General features: G+C 36.4%; 1 pseudogene; it reads left to right on the top strand.

Annotated features, from left to right (window-relative positions):
• The first annotated feature begins 4,147 nt into the window (after positions 1 to 4,147).
• Positions 4,148 to 15,961, top strand: LOC113334663 (annotated as a pseudogene).
• Positions 15,962 to 20,951: the final 4,990 nt, after the last annotated feature.

Raw genomic sequence — 20,951 nt, 5'->3', positions numbered from 1 at the left:
GGGGGGGGGGACAAGGTATAAGTCTCCATACGTCTTGTCTCTCAAATTGATTTAACTCTTCATGCATTGCGTTCACCCAAAAGGGATCACTAAGAGCTTCATCAAGGTTTCTAATTTTACTTGCTATAGATAACAACCAAAATTGCAAATATTTTGATGTTGACCTCTTGTCTTAGCCGTAGAGTCCTTTCCACCAATAATATTGTTAGTATCATGATTCATTTGAACCAAAGATGTCGAGCGGAGACACATAAAACTTTTCTCCTCATCACCAGAGATATCAGGATCAGCAACCGTTGGAACAACCCTGTAGGATCATCAACCGTTAGTATCAGGATCAGCAACCGTTAGAACCTAGTCCAGATTGAACACCATACTGTATTAAGCCGCTACAGACACTAGACTACTACCAATTAACTTCGGTCTGGACTGTATTTGAACCATAATCAATCTCACACTGATTCAAGGTACAATTGCGCTCCTTATGTCTCTGATCCCAGCAGGATACTACGCACTTAATTCCCTTAGCTGATCTCACCCACAACCAAGAGTTGCTACGACCCAAAGTCGAAGACTTGATAGACAAATGTGTCTCACACAGAAAAGTCTATAGGATTGAATAAATCTGTCTCCATAGAAATACCCAAGAGTTCTTGTTCCGTATTTTAATAACTCAAGGTGAACATGAACCAATTGATAAACCGGACTTATATTCCCAAAGAACAGCCAAGTATTATCAATCATCTCACAATAAACTTAATCGACTAGCGAAACAAGTTATTGTGGAATCAAAAACGATGAGACGAAGTTCGTTTGTGATTAATTTTCTATCTTGCCTATCGAGGATATAAAATATCGAGCCAATTATTTCAATTATACTCAACACGATAGAAACATCAAGATCAGATCACACAACTACAAAGATAATAGTTGGATCTGGCTTCACAATCCCAATGAAGTCTTCAAGTCGTTAATCTACAGGGTCTCGAGAATAAACCTAAGGTTAAAGGAGAATCGACTCTAGTTAGGAAAATAGTAACACACAAGAGGTGTGGGGATTAGGTTTCCCAGTTGCTAGAGTTCTCCTTTATATAGTTCTCAAACCAGGGTTTGCAATCCAAGTTACCTTGGTAACAAAGCATTCAATATTCACCGTTAGATGAAAAACCTGATTCAACCAAGCTAATATCTTTCAACCATTAGATCGAATTTAGCTTTTTACCTAAACGTGTACACCATGTTGGTTCACAAATAGTTAACCGAGGTTAGCCATATGATTACTCTCATATCAACCTTATTCATCTTAACCATAACTAGTTCAAATGACTCAAATGAAACTAGTTAAGAGTTGTTCAATTGTCTAGAAAACACAATTGAAATCAAATCGGTTTGATTCACTTGAATCAATCATGAAAATTATATCCACGGTTTGCAAAGATTGCATTACTTATGATTTAAGTGTTTAAGTTCATGGACTTGACCGATTTGACAAAGTAACCAGCTTAAGTATGCGTACTTAAGAAACCGGTTTTTGAGTTTGTAAAGTTCCCAAAATCAGCAGAAATTTTCGGTTCAAAATTTTTCGCCAGTATGCGTACGGGTACGCTTACCTAAGGTGTTTAGTTAAGAGTTTTGCCAAAACCAAACTCAGCAGAAATTCTCTGTTTGAGAACTTCCGCCAGTATGCGTACCGGTACATATACTTAACCTGTCTCCTTCACCAATTTCGTATACACACATATGCATACTCTTGGCTTCTGGTTTATGGACTTATACACTAATGTGCGAACACACTATATATGCTGATATCCAAATATGGTTACATCATCAACTATTTATTTCAATCATTGAAACATTCTTTTATAATGTCAATAACCATTTTCACACACTATTAGCATCAAAGCAATTTTCAAGATATGGAAATAATTATTATTGAAACCTTCCAAGTCTTACACCAAATGATTGTATCACGCAAACCATGTAAGATGTTACTCGGAAATTTTCTCATGATATAAGATGAACTTGGTCGAAGCGAAAGCTTACCAATACAATATTTCGAGAAATATGTAAGCGAGATATAATCAGCTCAAAATCTCAAATGTATATAAAGAAAACTATATCATAACACGACTTATGTCTCAATATAGGAGATAGTAGAAATAGACTTTCTAAGTGATAGATAAGTTCAAGTCTCCACATAACTTTTGTTGAAGAAGTTCCACAAGATCCCCTTAGTAGTTCTTCTTCTTCAAGTGATGAACGTCGAGAGATTTAAGCTCAACTACGCTATCTATGTCCTAGTCCGAGACAACTACAAATAGGATAGAAATCAAGACTTATAGTTTTGATCATTAACATTGACAAACATGCTTGAAATAGCAACGCATGCGAGTTCGACCGAGCAATGCTCTAACAATTTTTTAAGTGTTTTCTATAAGCAATGAATATTTGAAACATGCTGAATATGTAAATGATTACTTAAATTATTGTAAGACAACTCTTGTTAAAATTTATTGTACTTAATATATGAATTGATAACTGAGCATGGATGCAATACTCAAATTTTCATTGTTACTTGTCCAACTAGGATATTATTACTCTTATTCTGTTTTTTGTTTGTAACTTCAGCTAATATATTATGTCTTGGTCATGTTTGATTTATGCAGGCTAATGTGGAGCTGCTCAAAGTACTCTGATTATTCCTTCCTTTTCAAGTTTTGTGCTACCACTCTTCCAACTTTTATCTGAATGTTGTAGTGCTTGTTAATGTTGTAAGTCTTCTATATCTGAATGTTATTTACGCTTGAATTAGTATCTTTGCGGATTTTTGTCGCTGAATTAATTCCATTTCCCAAGTCAATCCTATCTACATGACAACCCAAACATTGGTATGTTTATGGTTTGTTAAATGAATAATATCAGAGCCTATAATTTAGGTTCGAGAGAAAAATTATAGGGATTTTCTTTCGCTCGTTCATTTCTTAATTGGAAAGTGTTATTGAATACAATCAACTTTTGTTAGTATGCACATCTTAATTCGAGGCTCCACCATCTATCCAACTAAATATATATGTTTTTTGTAGTTCTTATATGTATATAATATTGTATGACGATCAGTTATTGTGAGAGAAATGTACTGGGTCCTTAAATGGCATTTAACATTCATTGCAGAGTACTTTATGTAGGACTTTTCGCTTCTGCATAACAGGAATTTTATATGCTTCTGCGTACCAAGAATTTTATATGATTGTCTAGGATTAGATATATCGATAAATTATTTTATTATGCACCGTCCACACTTCACAGGTATAGAAAAGTTTAATTTTTAAAAGTAATACCAAAGTCTGAACACAAAGTTCCTAACCGTCAATGTTTGACCGAAATAGTAAAAAAGTACAAAATTTTTAATTGCAATGTGTGGAAAGAGTAGTAGTTGCTGTCACAATTTAGTTCAGGGCATGAAGCCGCCAATATATCATCATCGAGATGAGAAAAATCTTCAAACTATTGGTTGTACTTAATTAGATGTAAGAGATCGGCCTCTTTGGGATAGTGACCTTACCTTCTAGTCTTTAGTACCCAGTAAATCCCTTTGTTCTGAGAAGGAATGAAAATCTGTGCTTCTCTAGACCTCCTACACTAGACCTGCAAAGGAATTGCCATTGTTACTATTTGAGTACTGATCACTATCAATACTGCTACCACTGGTTTATCTTCTTCCGCTTAATCTAATATTTCCTTAAAATTCGACAAAGATATTCCTTTATGCTCTATGTATGTATGTTGTAGTCAGGTTCATATATCGCAGTGTGCTTTCTATTTTCATATAGGTGCACTTTGTTAGCATAATTCTAGGTTTTTCGTTTCTTTTTGAACCCACGTTCCATGGCTTGAGTTTGACTGATATGTTGATATCATGTCAATGCATTGTTTGTTGATGAGGACATTATGTTCTCTTGGAATTAGTATTCCAGATACCTGTTATTTATGTACCTCGAACTGAAATACTACATTAGATTCGTAAAGTGAAGTTCTGGAATACAGTTGTAATGGCGAAAGATCTAAAGTAGATATTATTTTTCCCAGTAAATTTACTTATTATATCATCATCTTATGTCATGTTGTTACCTTGTTATTTCTTAGGATTATGCCAGGGATTGATAAAGTATATGCTCAAACAACACTCTACCCGGTAAGAATTCCTTTGATCAGATCAAAGTATAACCAAAATTTTAATTTTTTTATATTTACGTCCCTTTTTGGAAAGTAACTTAATTTTGATTGGATTTCGTATATAGATATGGATCAGACATGCTGAACCTCACCAACAGTCTCCTTATCTCATTGAACTATCGATATTTTAAGTTTTTTCAAGCATGTTCAAGCATCAATTCATATGTAGGATCAAAGTTTAAATAGTTTAGACGCTAGCTTCACAGTTACTACCTCAAAACCCAATGTTTCTCTAATTAAGCAATAGGATTGCGACAAAGTATGTAATTGGTTTTATTCGAAGATTCTGGGAGTATTCAAAGCTGATTCGGATAGTGTTGTACTTGTAAATTTTGCTTATCTGAGCATAGGAAAATCAATCCGGAGCTTACATTATGCTCCCTCCGTCCCAAATTAGATGATGAGTTAGTTGTAGTTTGCACAATTCTTAAGGAAAGGAGGAAAGGGGAGTATGTTTAAGTATTTTTTACAATTATACCCTTATGGATGATAACTAGTAAAACTTATAAATTATTTATATCTGAAACTATCCCACGGTTTTTCGTAAACTTTATACTGTTGAAAAGCATTTTAAAACACCTACATAACGAATATAAACATGGCTATCAAATTATGTATATTTCTTATAGTAAAAATAATCAATTAAAATAGTAGTTTTAGAAATATCCCCTTGATTAGAGAGATAACTCATATATTTATGGGACAAAATTTAAAACTAACTAGCTCATCTAATTTGGGACAGAGGGAGTAATTGCTAAAACAGAGTTTTCTACGTGGGCCGTATTTGTTATTATTTGGTATCTTTAGCTTATATTTACTTCGTCTGTAAACATTGTTAGTCTATGATGATAATGTTTGTCAATTATCTGTAACGAGATTTGTTAATGTCACAAGTTTTCTACATCTGAAAGTAGTTTACGCTTGGATTAATATTTTCCCTCATTTTTGTTATTGAATCAGTTCATTTTCCCAAGTCAATCTTATGTACCTGACGACTCGAATATTGTTATGTTCATAGTTTTTTAACTGGTTCATACCAGAGCCTGAAATCTAGGTTTCAAAGAAATATTGTAGGGCAAGTATTTAACCCATTTGAAAAAGCGGGGGTCTAACAACACCACCCAATATTTCGCTTAGCAATCTGTATGGACAAACTCGAATATACTTTTAAGAGAATCAACAAGACTCAATCAATTAAAAGTACATCAACGAGTTTATATCTCTCTCTCTTGATTTGATTTCCTCAAACAGAAACTGCGAGTACTAATCAAATACAAGGAATAACTTGGATGGTACCAAAGACCAATATCCAAGGATCAATCAATGACAATCAACAACCAAAGGTTGGATTACTCTAATTGATGATCTAATACACAACCTGTATTATTTCAATTATAAAGATAAAACAATATAATGCGGAAACTGAAATAACACAAACACCGAAATTTTGTTAACGAGGAAACCGCAAATGCAGAAAAACCCCGGGACCTAGTCCAGATTGAACACACACTGTATTAAGCCGCTACAGACACTAGCCTACTCCAAGCTAACTTCGGACTGGACTGTAGTTGAACCCCAATCAGTCTCCCACTGATCCAAGGTATAGTTGTACTCCCTACGCCTCTAATCCCAGCAGGATACTGCGCATTTGATTCCCTTAGCTGATCTCACCCACAACTAAGAGTTTCTACGACCCAAAATCGCAGGCTTCGACAATAAACAAATTTGTATCACACAGACAAGTCTATCAAAGGATCAATTTTTCTCCCACAGATAAAACCTAAAGGTTTTATTCCGTCTTTTGATAATGATCAAGGTGAACAGGAACCAATTGATAATCTGGTCTTACATTCCCGAAGAACAGCCTAGAGTCATCAATCACCTCACAACAATCTTAATCGTATGGTAGCGAAACAAGATGTTGCGGAATCACAAACAATGAGACGAAGATGTTTGTGACTACTTTTTATATCTTGCCTATCAGAGATATTAATCTCAAGCCAATCAATCTGATTGTACTCGTACGATAGAAGATACAAGATAAGATCACACAACTACGATAAAAGTAGTATCGGTCTGGCTTCCCAATCCCAATGAAGTCTCTAAGTCGTTAACCTGGTTTTAGAAGAAGAAAACCAAAGGTTAAAGGAGAATCGACTCTAGCACGCAAACTAGTATCACACGTGAAATGTGGGGATTAGTTTTGCACAATACTAGATATATCCTTTATATAGTCTTTCAAATCAGGGTTTCGCCTTGGTCACAAAGCAAACAATATCCACCGTTAGATGAAAACTTGATTTAGATTCAAGCTAATATTTCTCAATCGTTAGATCGAAAACTTAGCTTGTTATATACAAATGAAATGCACGCTTCTAGGTTTGTTAACAATACCCAAACGTGTACATTGTTAGTTCAACAATAGTTAACCAAAAGGTTAGCCATATGAGCATTTCATACCAAGCATATTCTTCTTCACCATAACTAGTTCAAATGACTCAATTGAACTAGTTAGAGAGCTGTTCAATTGCAAGGAAATCTTATGTACTATACAAGACACAATTGAAGCAAAGATGATTTGATTCACTCGAATCGGTTCATGAAATTTATAGCCACGGTTTGCAAATTGCATTACTTGACAAAGATTTTAATCGTTCAATATGAAAATGACAAACAATTTTCCTTAATTGTTGAGAGTCACTTTGACTTGGAACTTCGAGCTGCTGTTATAAAGGATGTGACTTATGCAATGCCAGAGGGTACCAAGCAAAATAAAACCAAGACTATCTTGCAGCATCTTAGTGAAGCATGGCGCTGCTGGAAAGCTAACATTCCTTGGAAGGTGCCCGGTCTACCTGTTCCAATTGAGAATATGATTCTTCGTTATGTCAAGTCAGAAGCAGATTGGTGGACGAATGCTTCCCATTAAAATCGTGAGAGGATTAGAAGAGGTGCCACAGTTGACAAGACTGTTTGTAAAAAGAATTTAGGAAGATTGACTCGTCTGTGGCTAAAGGCTGATCAGGAGCGACAACACAATTATTTGAAGGATGGTCCATATGTTACACCAGAAGAAGCTGTTTCTATTTACACCACGACTGTGCATTGGCTAGAATCAAGGAAGTTCTCACCAATACCTTTCCCTCCCCTGTCCTACAAGCATGACACAAAGCTTCTGATTCTTGCATTAGAGAGGCTGAAGGAATCATATAGTGCGGCTGTGAGGTTGAACCAGTCACAAAGAGAGGAGTTAGGTCTCATTGAGCAAGCTTATGACAATCCACATGAGGCATTGTCACACTTCTTACACAGCGTGCTTTCAAAGAGGTTGGCATCGAGTTCATGGATTTGTACAGTTACCTGATTCCTGTGTACGAGATTGATCCTCTAGAAAAGATTACAGATGCATACCTTGATCAATATCTTTGGATTGAAGGAGACAAACGACATCTCTTCCCCAATTGGATTAAGCCTGCTAACTCTGAATCACCTCCACTTTTGGTGTATAAATGGTGTCAAGGTATATGGGACACTGGTGATGGGCAGTGTGTAGTGATGCTTCAGGCGAAGCTTGAGAAGTTCTACGAAAAGATCGACCTGACTATGCTTAATAGGCTTTTGCGTTTGGTTCTGGACCACAATATTGCTGATTATGTTACTGCCAAGAATAATGTCGTGTTATCTTACAAGGATATGAACCACACCAACTCGTATGGTCTGATTCGCGGTCTTCAGTTTTTCCTCGTTTGTTGTTCAATATTATGGTCTCGTGCTGGATCTCTTGATCCTTGGTTTGACTCGCGCGAGTGAAATTGCGGGCCCTCCTCAGAGGCCTAACGAATTCATCACTTTTTGGGATACAAAAGTTGAAACACGGCATCCAATCTGGTTGTATTCCCGATATATAGATAGAGTGCACATTTTTTTCCGATTTAGTCATGAAGAGGCACGAGACCTTATCCAGCGGTATCTTACTGAACATCCTGATCCCAACAACGAGAACATGGTTGGGTATAACAATAAGAAGTGTTGGCCAAGAGATGCAAGAATGAGGCTCATGAAACATGATGTTAACCTTGGGCGAAGTATCTTCTGGGATATGAAAAACCGTCTTCCTCGAAGTATCACCACTTTGGAGTGGGAGAACAGTTTTGTTTCTGTATTCAGCAAGGACAATCCAAATTTGCTCTTCAGCATGTGTGGATTTGAGGTACGGATACTTCCAAAGATAAGAATGACTCAAGAGGCCTTCAGCAATACAAAGGACGGAGTCTGGAATCTGCAGAATGAACAAACAAAAGAACGAACTGCAGTTGCATTTTACCGTGTTGATGATGAGCATATGAAAGTATTCGAAAATCGTGTCAGGCAGATCCTTATGTCGTCAGGGTCAACAACATTTACAAAAGTTGTTAACAAGTGGAATACAGCTCTTATAGGTCTTATGGCATGTTGGTTAATCTTCAATATAGAAATCACTAACAAGTTGGTTAGGATAACAATAGGAAATACATGAAGTTCTAAGAATTAGGAGCTAGCTAAGTTCTAAGAAAAGGAAAGACATGTAATAAGGTAATAGGACTAGGAAAAGGAATTCATAGTTCTATATATATATGATCACCAAAGTTGTGGTTGATCATATGAGCAAGATTAGAGCTTGTGTTTAGTTTTGAGATATTTTCTAAACATCAATAAAGAGAGTTGTCTTTATATAAGCTAAGTTTCATCTTGAAGTTGCCATTAATTGGTATCAGAGCTTGTTTCTGAGCCATGGAAAACAAAACCACCATTGTGGGTGCAAAAAACTTCACGCCACCATCAATACAAGTTCCAATCCTCAACGCCACAAACTACACAGTATGGGCCATGAGAATGAAGGTACTGATGAAAATATACAAAGTTTGGGAAACAATTGATCCTGGTACATTGGACCCAGACAAAAACAATGTTTCCATTGGATTACTCTTTCAAGCAATACCAGAATGTCTTGTTCTACAAGTTGGTGAACAGGAAACTTCAAAGAAAATTTGGGATGCAATAAAGGCACGTAATCTCGGAGCTGATCGAGTTAAAGAAGCCCGTCTGCAAACCTTAATGTCTGAATTTGAAAGAATGAAGATGAAAGACACTGGTACTATTGATAGCTTTGCAGGAAAGCTATCAGAGATAGCCTCAAAAGCTGCGTCACTTGGACAATCCATTGATGAAGATAAACTGGTAAAGAAGTTTCTCAATATTTTACCAAGATCCAAGTATATTCATATCATAGCTTCTCTCGAACAAGTCTTAGATTTAAAGAAGACTAGCTATGAAGATATAATTGGAAGATTGAAAGCATGTGAAGAGAGAATCCTTGATGAAGAAAACAATGGATAAACTCAAGGAAAACTCTTGTACACAAACTCTTACCAACAAAACTCTGCGACAAGAGGAAGAGGTCGTGGAAGAGGTGGTAGAGTAAACAGAGGCCGAGGAAGGGGAGGAAGGTTTAACTCACAAGACAGAACAACAAATCAAATTGATCACAACCAAGGAAAGGAAAAGAAGGACATATCAAACATTATTTGTTACAGATGTGATAAACCAGGACACTTCTCCTCTGTATGCCCTGAAAGAATACAAAAGATGGAAGAAGCAAACAAGAATGAAACAAGGGAAGCAGATACATCTCTTTTCATGCACGAAGTTTTATTCTTAAACAAAGGGAAACTGATACCAAAGAACTACGAATCGAAGGATGGAGAAGAAGGAATCTGGTATTTAGATAATGTAGCTAGCAATCACATGACTAGTAAGAGACACTACTTTTCTGAACTCAATGAGAAAATCAAAGGACAAGTGAAGTTTGGGGATGGATCTTCTGTAGAAATTGAAGGGAAAGGATCAATTCTATTTCAGAACAAGACCGGAGAACAGAAGCTTGTCACAAACATCTACTTCATCCCAAACTTACAAAGAAACATTCTAAGTTTAGGACAAGCTACAGAAGTTGGATGTGATTTTAGAATGCGACAAGATTATCTAACAGTTCATGACCCAAGTGGAAGACTTTTAGTTAGAGTCTCACGCTCACAGAATAGACTCTACAAGATAAGTCTCATGATTGGAAGGCCATTGTGTCTGAATATGAGACTGGAAGATCAGACATGGAAGTGGCACGCAAGGTTAGGACACATAAGTTTCAGAACCTTAAAAACTATGTCTCAGAACAAGATGGTTCGAGGGCTACCACAGATAAACGATGAATCAAGGATCTGTGAATCATGTTTAGTTGGGAAACAAACGCGTCAAGGTTTTCCAAAAGCAACAACATTCAGAGTGGTAGTAAGTCGCGACGTGGTGTTTGATGAGACAACACATTGGAACTGGAAAGAAACTAATGATGGACCAAGTAGGGATCCAGGAATGTTTCACATGAGATGGGGTTTAGTAATTGATGAAGGCGAAGGACCCATAATCATCAATACCAATGGAAACAATGATGTTAATCAAGAAGAAAAAGAGAATAATGAAAACACTGAGAATAACAAAGAAGTAGAAGAAGAAGAAGAAGAAGAAGAGCAGATCGATGAAATAACTCAACCCATTCCACTGCGAAAATCAACAAGACATACTCAAAAACCACAGTATCTGGAGGATTATGTTCTTCAAGCAGCAGAGGAATGTGAGACATTATTGTTGTCCATTAATGACGAACCAAGAAACTTTAAGGAAGCAAATCTTTCGCATAAATGGATACAAGCATGTAGAGAAGAAATTATTTCAATCAACAGAAACAAGACTTGGTTTCTAGTTGATAAGCCAGGTGGGGTAAAAGTGATTGGTCTTAAGTGGATCTTCAAGGTTAAAAGAAATGCTGATGGAACTATTAACAAATATAAGGCAAGACTTGTAGCTAAGGGATACGTTCAAGAATCAGGCATAGACTTTGATGAAGTTTTCGCACCAGTTGCTAGACTAGAGACAATTCGTCTCTTAATAGCAGAAGCTGCATCAAACTCATGGGAAATTCACCACTTAGACGTTAAGACAGCATTCTTACATGGTGAATTGCGAGAAGATGTGTATGTTGAACAACCAGAAGGTTTTGAAGTAAAAGGACAAGAGCATAAGGTTTATAAGTTATCAAAAGATCTATATGGTCTAAGACAAGCTCCTCGAGCCTGGAATACAAAGTTAGATCAAATCTTAAGAGAAATCAGATTTGTTAAGTGCTCTAAAGAAACATCAGTATACATAAGAGAAGAAAAGGGAACGCTTCTTGTGATTGCAGTCTTTGTAGATGATCTATTTTTGACTGGCAACTCCCTTAAGGTGATCAATGAGTTCAAGAAAGAAATGTCATCAAAGTTTGAGATGTCAGACCTCGGAAAACTCACTTATTACCTTGGCATAGAAGTTAATCAAGGAGTAGATGGGATTCAGATTAAACAAGAAGCTTATGCAAGGAGAATTCTGAAAGAAGCATGACTTGAAACTTGTAATACAACTAAGATACCAATGGAGTTTGGACTTAAACTTTCAAAGGCACAAGAAGAAGCATAGATTGATTCAACGAGTTATAGAAGAAATGTTGGATGCCTAAAATACTTATTACAAACAAGACCAGACTTGGTTTTCTCTGTGGGAGTAGCAAGCCGTTATATGCAGAGTCCACGCAAGTCTCATGGTGATGTAATAAAGCAGATATTGAGATATCTAAGAGGAACAATCAGCTGTGGATTGAAGTATGGTCGAGGAGGATCAAAAGGAATTGTTGGGTATAGTGAGAGCAGTCATAATATTGACCAAGATGATGGAAAAGGTACAACTGGTCATATATTTTATCAAGGAGAAGCACCTATTACATGGTGTTCACAGAAGCAAGACACAGTAGCTCTGTCATCCTGTGAAGCTGAGTTTATGGCTGCAACAGAAGCAGCTAAACAATCAATATGGCTTCAAGAACTGTTGGGTAAAATCAAAGGAAGAGAACCTGAAAAAGTTCTCATCAAGATTGATAATAAGTCTGCAATTGCACTCACTAAAATCCAGTGTTTCATGGGAAGACGAAACACATTCACAAAAGGTATCATTTTATAAGGGAATGTATCGAGAAGGAGATCATCAACGTTGAACACATACCAGAAACTGAGCAGAAAGCAGATACATTGACAAAGGCATTAGCTCGGATCAAGTTTGAAGAAATGAGACAACTGATTGGAGTACAAGATATGTCACGGGTAAGGTTGAAGCTTAACGGGGAGAATGTTGGTTAATCTTCAATATAGAAATCACTAACAAGTTGGTTAGGATAACAATAGGAAATACATGAAGTTATAAGAATTAGGAGCTAGTTAAGTTCTAAGAAAAGGAAAGACGTGTAATAAGGTAATAGGACTAGGAAAAGGAATTCATAGTTCTATATATATATGATCACCAAAGTTGTGGTTGATCATATGAGCAAGATTAGAGTTTGTGTTTAGTTTTGAGAGATTTTCTAAACATCAATAAAAAGAGTTGTCTTTATATAAGCTAAGTTTCATCTTGCAGTTGCCATTATGACATATTTCAGGGAGGCAACTGTGCATACGCAGGAACTACTGGATTTGCTGGTCAGTGTGAGAATAAAATTCAAACCCGTATCAAGATTGGGCTAAATTCAAAAATGCCAAGCCGATTCCCTCCTGTAATTTTTTACACTCCGAAAGAAATAGGAGGTCTTGGCATGTTATCAATGATGTCACATCTTGATTCCACAAAGTGACCTTAGATACAGTCAGCAGACAGATGTTGGGGTAACTCATTTCAGGAGTGGCATGAGTCATGAAGAGGACCAGATAATTCCCAATCTTTATCGTTACATACAGCCATGGGAGAGTGAATTCATAGATTCGCAGCGTGTTTGGGCCGAGTATGCATTGAAGAGGCAGGAGGCACAGTCTCAGAACAGGCGTTTAACTCTCGAAGATCTTGAGGATTCTTGGGATAGGGGAATACCTCGAATCAATACTCTGTTTCAAAAGGATCGGCACACCCTGGCATATGACAAGGGATGGAGAGTGCGTACTGACTTTAAGCAGTATCAAGTTGTAAAACAGAATCCTTTCTGGTGGACTCACCAACGACACGATGGGAAATTGTGGAATTTGAATAACTACAGGACGGATGTTATCCAGGCACTTGGAGGAGTAGAGGGTATTCTGGGACATACCTTATTCAAGGGAACATATTTTCCAACTTGGGAAGGTCTTTTCTGGGAGAAAGCATCTGGTTTCGAGGAGTCTATGAAGTACAAGAAGTTGACCAATGCACAGAGATCTGGGCTTAATCAAATACCCAACCGTAGGTTTACCCTTTGGTGGTCACCTACCATCAATCGTGCTAATGTTTATGTGGGTTTCCAGGTTCAATTAGATCTGACGGGTATATTCGTGCATGGAAAGATTCCCACTCTGAAGATATCCTTGATTCAGATATTCCGTGCTCATTTGTGGCAGAAGATACACGAGAGTGTAGTTATGGATCTGTGCCAAGTTTTAGATCAAGAGTTGGATGCATTGGAAATAGAGACTGTGCAGAAGGAGACAATACATCCAAGGAAGAGTTATAAGATGAACAGTTCCTGTGCTGATATTCTTCTCTTTGCTGCTCATCGGTGGCCTATGTCAAAGCCTAGTCTGGTGGCCGAGTCAAAGGATGTTTTTGATCAGAAAGCAAGCAATAAATACTGGATAGATGTACAGCTTCGCTGGGGAGACTATGATTCCCATGATATTGAGCGTTATACTCGAGCAAAATTCATGGATTATACAACTGACAACATGTCTATCTATCCTTCGCCAACTGAAGTGATGATTGGTATTGATTTGGCATACAATTTGCATTCTGCATTTGGTAATTGGTTCCCTGGATCTAAACCACTTCTTGCCCAAGCCATGAATAAGATCATGAAGTCAAATCCAGATTTGTATGTTCTGAGGGAGCGCATCAGGAAGGGGTTACAGTTGTATTCTTCTGAGCCTACAGAACCATATCTGTCATCTCAAAACTATGGGGAGATTTTCAGCAATCAAATAATATGGTTTGCTGATGACACCAATGTATATCGCATAGCAATGCACAAAACATTTGAAGGGAATCTCACGTCAAAACCCATCAATGGTGCTATTTTTATATTCAATCCAAGGACTGGTCAATTGTTTCTGAAGGTCATCCATACGAGTGTGTGGGCTGGGCAGAAACGTTTCGGCCAGCTGGCCAAATGGAAAACTGCAGAGGAAGTAGCTTCTCTGGTGCGGTCCTTGCCAGTTGAAGAGCAGCCAAAGCAGATTATTGTCACTCGCAAGGGAATGCTTGACCCTCTGGAGGTCCACTTTCTTGATTTCCCCAATGTAGTTATCGAAGGCAGTGAGTTGCAGCTGCCATTCCAGGCTTGCCTGAAGATTGAGAAATTTGGCGATTTAATTCTGAAGGCCACTGAGCCACAAATGCTTCTGTTTAATTTCTACGATGACTGGTTGAAGAGTATATCATCATACACGGCTTTCTCGCGTTTGATTTTGATCTTGCGTGCCTTACATGTGAATAACGAGAAAGCAAAGATGTTGCTAAAGCCTGATACAACGGTTGTCACTGAACCACATCACATTTGGCCTTCTCTCACTGACGAACAATGGATGAAGGTAGAAGTTGCTTTGAGAGATCTTATACTCTCAGATTATTCAAAGAAAAATAATGTGAGCACATCGGCGCTGACACAGTCTGAGATTCGTGATATCATTCTTGGTGCTGAGATTACCCCACCTTCGCAACAACGTGAGCAGATACGATTGATTGAAAAGCAACAGCAGGAGTCGAGCCATGTGGCAGTCACAACAAAGACGACAGATAAGGAGGGTAATGAGCTCACTGCCACCACTATTACTCCTTACGAGAAAGAACAGCGTGTATCGAGAACCGATTGGCGAGTGAGAGCAATTTCAGCCACCAACCTTTATCTTCGTGTTAATCACATTTATGTCAATTCAGAGGACATTAAAGAGACAGGATACACCTATATCATGCCCAAGAACATTTTGAAGAAGTTCATCTGTGTAGCAGATTTAAGGACACAAATTGCAGGTTACCTATATGGTGTAATCCCCCCTGACAACCCTCAAGTGAAAGAGATTAGGTGTGTTGTCATGGTTCCCCAGTTGGGTACACATCAACACGTCTCTCTTCCATCGGCTCTTCCAGAGCATGATTTCTTGAATGACCTGGAGCCGCTTGGGTGGATGCACACCCAACCAAATGAGCTTCCTCAGCTATCTCCACAGGATCTAACTGGCCATGCTCGAATTCTTGAGAGTAACAAGCAGTGGGATGGAGAAAAGTGCATCATCTTGACCTGCAGTTTCACTCCAGGTTCATGCTCATTAACTGCCTACAAACTTACCCCTTCAGGGTACGAGTGGGGGCGTGCCAACAAGGAATCAGGAAGCAATACCTTCCAAGTTTCTATGAGATGGTTCAGATGCTGCTCAGTGACCGCTTCATTGGATTTTTCATGGTTCCCGATAGTGGGTCATGGAACTATAACTTCCAAGGAGTGAAGTTTCGCTCTGATCTTGAGTACCGGATAAAGCTTGGAACACCTCGTGAGTATTATCATGAAGATCACAGGCCAACTCATTTTCTTGAGTTCAGTAATATAGAAGAGGGAGACAATTTGGCTGAAGGTGACCGGGAGGACAAGTTTACCTAATCAGGTGAATTTTTGCTTTTATTACCAAGGATATTGTATTTTGAGTTATTTGAATCCAGATCTTTCAATGCAACTATAATGTTATTTTTGGTGTACTCTGTACTAAGCTTTTAAAGTGGTGCTTATATTCCTTGTTCTTGTTCCTTGCTTAAAAAAACTTAGTGCATCTTAATGGTGGGCAATTGTGCACCTTAGTGAAACCTAGTCAGGTGTTACGGAAGAGATTGGTGTTTGAGTTTCTTATAATCCTTTTGATTAAATCTAGAAGTCTGGATTTCGTTTCTTGATTATGAAAATGGATGGTGAAAATTCTGTGTGTGTGGAGACTGTAAGAAGTTCGTATGTAATAATTACAAGTACTTAATTTTTTTCTGCGGAAGTTGCCTCAAGCTTTCATCAAGTTCAGGTGCAGAGCAGAGGTGGTGTTTGGAGAAAAGTTGTAAATGTGGATGCAGCAAGAAATACGATAATTGTATGGAATGTCATAGGTGGTGATGCCAGACAGCGCTATGCTAATGCAGGAAATGACTCCACATACATGAAAATTTACTCGAATAACGTCAGAATCCTGCATTTTCTAAGAAAAAAAATGAATTATTGCAAAACATCGAAAATTTTAAGTCTTCCTCTTTAAAAGTAACGGCAGGGTTTATTATCATGCGTTTCGGTTTTATCTAAGACGTCTAGTGTTTTAGCCAGAAATATGAGCATCTAGCAAATTGAATTGGTAATTCTTAGTTTATATTAATCTAGTACAAGTCTCCTCGTTCAGTTTCCAAATAAACACTCAATATAATTGGTGAAGGGAAGAATCATAATTTGCTTGCAAAAAAATACAATACTTTGCTTGGATTTGGCATGATTTATAAAAGGAGATACCAGTTCTACTAAGTGCTGATATCGTTTCATATAGGATAAAAAAATCCCACCGATCCTGACCGTTGGATCGATGAAATGCTATCAACACTTAGCAGGACTGGTATCCCCTTTATAAATCGTGGGATTTAGGATAACATATATTTTTTTTAAGTCAATTAAAAAATTTAGCCCATCATATGATAGGAGAATCTAATTTCCATAACATAGAAAAGGAAACACTCTTCTGTTTTTGTAGTTTCTTTTTGTTTGTCTTTTGCGTGGTGATAAGATTGTGCTTCACAACACAAGAGGGATTAGGGAAATTGAGTATGTGTACCTTTAACGAATATTTTGTTTAATTGTTGATTGGTTCAAGTATATATATATATATATATGTATCACTATATATATATATATATGTATCACTATATATGGTGTTTGATTTTGTTAAAGTGACGAAGCAATTTTCTTATTCTCACTCTTCTCTTTCCGACTCCTTCCCAAGTTTTTTCTTGAGAATTTCTTTTTCTTTCTTCTCATTCAAATTAAAAATGTCATGGTATAAAGATCCTCAGTTGTTTATAGTTCGTAGTGCAATTGATTCACAGATTAAAATCGTGAGGATTAAGAAAGAAATTGGTAAGCTTGTATTGGCAAATGATTTTAGCGATATTGAAGTTTTAGATTTCTCTAAACATCTTTCTCTGGGTCATAACAAAGATAGCGATTATACTGCTTTTAAAGAGAGCTTCCCTCAAAATAGTTTAAAGTTTGTAAACTCTCAGGGTTTGGTGGTCAATTGGGATGGCCAAAAACGTTCAGGTACTTGGTCATGTGAGGAAATAAACTCACCATTTTATAGCCTTCCTACTTTTCAACAAGATCTTCAGAGAAAAGTTTCTGCATTAGAAGCAGAAAATTTCACTCTACAAGAAGAAGTCAAAATGAAGAAAGAAGAGAAACAATCTCTAGATGAAAAAGTTTCCAAGTTGGAATCAAAATATATTACTCTACATGATAATGTTAAAATGGCTAAAGAAGAAAAACAAACTCTTGATAAAAAAAGTTTCCGAGTTACAAGAAAAAATTTCTATTATGCATGATGAAATAAAAAGGAACAAAGAAGAAAAGCAACTCGTGGATAAAAGAGTTTCTGAGCTAGAAGCAGAAAACTTAGTTCTTCAAGAAAAAATTAAAGGGAACGATGAAGAAAAACAAATTATTTCCATGAGAGTTTATGAGGTAGGAGCAGAAAATGCAACTCTTCAAGATGAAATAAAAAAGATCCAAAACGAAAAACAATCTCTGGATAAAAGAGTTTTCGAGTCGGGCTCAGAAAATTTAATTCTTCATAATAAAATACAACAGGATAGTGAAGAAAAAGAATTGATGAATCAAAAAATATCTGAATTAGAAGCAGAAAACTCCAAACTTCAAGACGAAGTCAAAAGAGAAAAAGATAAGAAACAAAAAATTGCCGAAAAACAAGAAAAACGATATACAGATTTAAAAGCTGCAGTTATACACCTTTACGATAAGAAAGCTCGAGAGGACACAATTACTACTTTGGAAGATGGCATTGCCATACTTTATGAAAGGAAAAAAGAGTTAACTGAAGACATCAATACATCGAAAAATGAAATCACAAAACTAGATGAACAACTCGAACGAGTGAAGGAAAATAAGCAAGCTCTCGAAAAACAAGTTTCAGAATTGACATCAAAACTCAGAGAATGTTCTGGTGTTATAAGTGGATCGACAAATGACAACCTATGGATTACTGGTCGCCAACTTCTTAAGTACTGGGTTCCTTTCGAAGAACTTGATGTGCAAACATTTCCGAATGATGCTTATTCAACTGTTTTTAATGGATCGATCACACCAATTTCTGAAGAAGAAAATACAACTAATATTTGTACGAGTCATGTTAATTTCTGAGGAAGAAAATACAATATTTGAATTTATATGTATTCATTGATATTATTACCTTTTTAGATTTATTATTACTCAATTGGTTTATTAATCAAAGCCTTTTAGTTTATTAAGCTTTTGTTGATTTTATTTGAGATTATTATGGGTTGTACTAATTCAGTATACTCCCTGCGTCCCACTATTAAGTGATATATTTACTTTTAGATTTTGTTCTACTATTAAGTGACCTATATGAATAAACAAGGAGATATTTCTAAAATTATCCTTTTATTTGATTATAAGAAATATAAGAAATTTGATAGGCATATTTATATTCGTTATGCAGGTGTTTTGAAATGCTTTTGAGAGATAAAGCTTATGTAGGTGTCTTAAAATGCTTTTCAATGGTATGAAATTTGCGAACATCTGTGGCGTAGTTTGAGAGATAAATCATTTCAAAATTTCACTAATTATTATCAATAAGGGTATAATTGTACAATGTGCTTAGAAACCCTTTTCCTTTGTTTGCCTTAAAAATTATGCAAACTTGAACTAGGTCGCTTAATAGTTGGACGGAGGGAGTATTTGTTAGTTTAGGTTACAAGGATGCATTTTTTTTTGTCTTTATTTTTATTATGATATAAATTTGGGCTTTCTTAATTTTCGTGATTGGTATCTCTCAGTAGTTAAATGTATCTACTAATTATATAATTTATTATTTTTTCATATACCTATTTATTTTTCTTTATTTGCACTACGTGAAGTGTGGTTTTCATTTCATGCTTCATGAAAAGGAGAGGGTACCAAGTACGCCGCCAACTTTTTGTTCAGAAACGTGTATGGACAAATTTGTTACAATCAGCAAGTATAGATCAATAATAGAGATTATTGTTCCTGATTTACAAACAAGCATACTTGGACGATCTCAAAAATTAATATCCAAGAATCAACCTAGTATATACCGGAACTGTATACAAACCAAATTCCAACAAGAACAAGTCTTGTTATATATTTTTGAAGGAACAAATTCACAAGAGAAAGTTTTGTACAATATGTATAATTTGAGTTTAAAAAATATCTAGGTTGTTTAACATAATCCTAAAAGTACAATGATTTTCCTTTGCTTCTCGAGACTTACATTCTTGTTGAAGCACATTGCAGATTTTGAATAGTTAACTTGTTGACCTAACATCCCATAGTACCGCTGGAGGATAGTTGTGACCGAGCTAATTGTTATGACATTTATAACTCCAAATAACATGACATCATCTGCAAACATGTGGGTAATGAAAGGTGCTTATCGGTTCAATAAATATCCTGAATATAAGTCACTCATGGTTGAATCTATTGAGGATGATAATCAGGAAATAGGAGCACGAGATGAATAAATACGGTGAAAAGAGATATTCTTGTTTAATGCCTCTTCCACCAACAAAATAACATGCATGATATCCATTAACAAGTATAAAATAAGATGACATTTTAACACAATAAATTATCTAATTAAGCACATTGCGACATATATTAAATTTATTCAACACTAGACTTTAGAAATCCAAATAGATTATCGTAAGCCATACTCATGTTGAGTAAGCGAAAAAGACCCAATGACAGAAATGGAAGTACCCTAGAATAAAAGAGTTCATTCGCAACAATAATGTTATCTAAAATTTTCCTTTCGGGGATGAAGGAAGATTAGGTTTTTTAAAGGAGAGAATCAATAAGAGGGTTTAGTCTAGTTCTAATGATCTTTTTTATCACCGTATAAACCGCATTGCAGAGTGCAATGGGTTTATAATCCACTAGGGTAGATGGACTTTTTTTTTTATCTTGGGGGTTAGAGTGAGGTACGAGTGATTTAGTGGGACGAGTAAAAAATCTAACCTAAGATAATTTTGAATTAAATCAGTAACCTCACTGCCGACAATAAGCCAAAATTTCTTGTGGAAAAGACATGGCTAACCATCAAGTCCCAATGCCTTTAGAGGGGCCATTTCCTTCACGATGTTGAATATCTCTTGAGCAGTGGGGACAACACCAAGTATCATACATTCATCTAATGAGATTTAATTATAATTGTATACAAAAAAATATAAAGGGGTCACGTTGTTATCACTTGAGAAAATTAGTTCAGTCGATAGAAAGTTTGACTTTTGGTCAAACTTTATTTTGTCAAGTGTTCCTAAAGTTTAAAAACTTTGAATCCAAGTTAGGGAAACTT

Source organism: Papaver somniferum, unplaced genomic scaffold (genome assembly GCF_003573695.1).
Source record: "Papaver somniferum cultivar HN1 unplaced genomic scaffold, ASM357369v1 unplaced-scaffold_137, whole genome shotgun sequence".
In the NCBI taxonomy this organism is placed as follows: Eukaryota; Viridiplantae; Streptophyta; class Magnoliopsida; order Ranunculales; family Papaveraceae; genus Papaver; species Papaver somniferum.
Note: the sequence above shows the minus strand (reverse complement) of the source record. Positions and strands in the feature narration are given on the sequence as shown.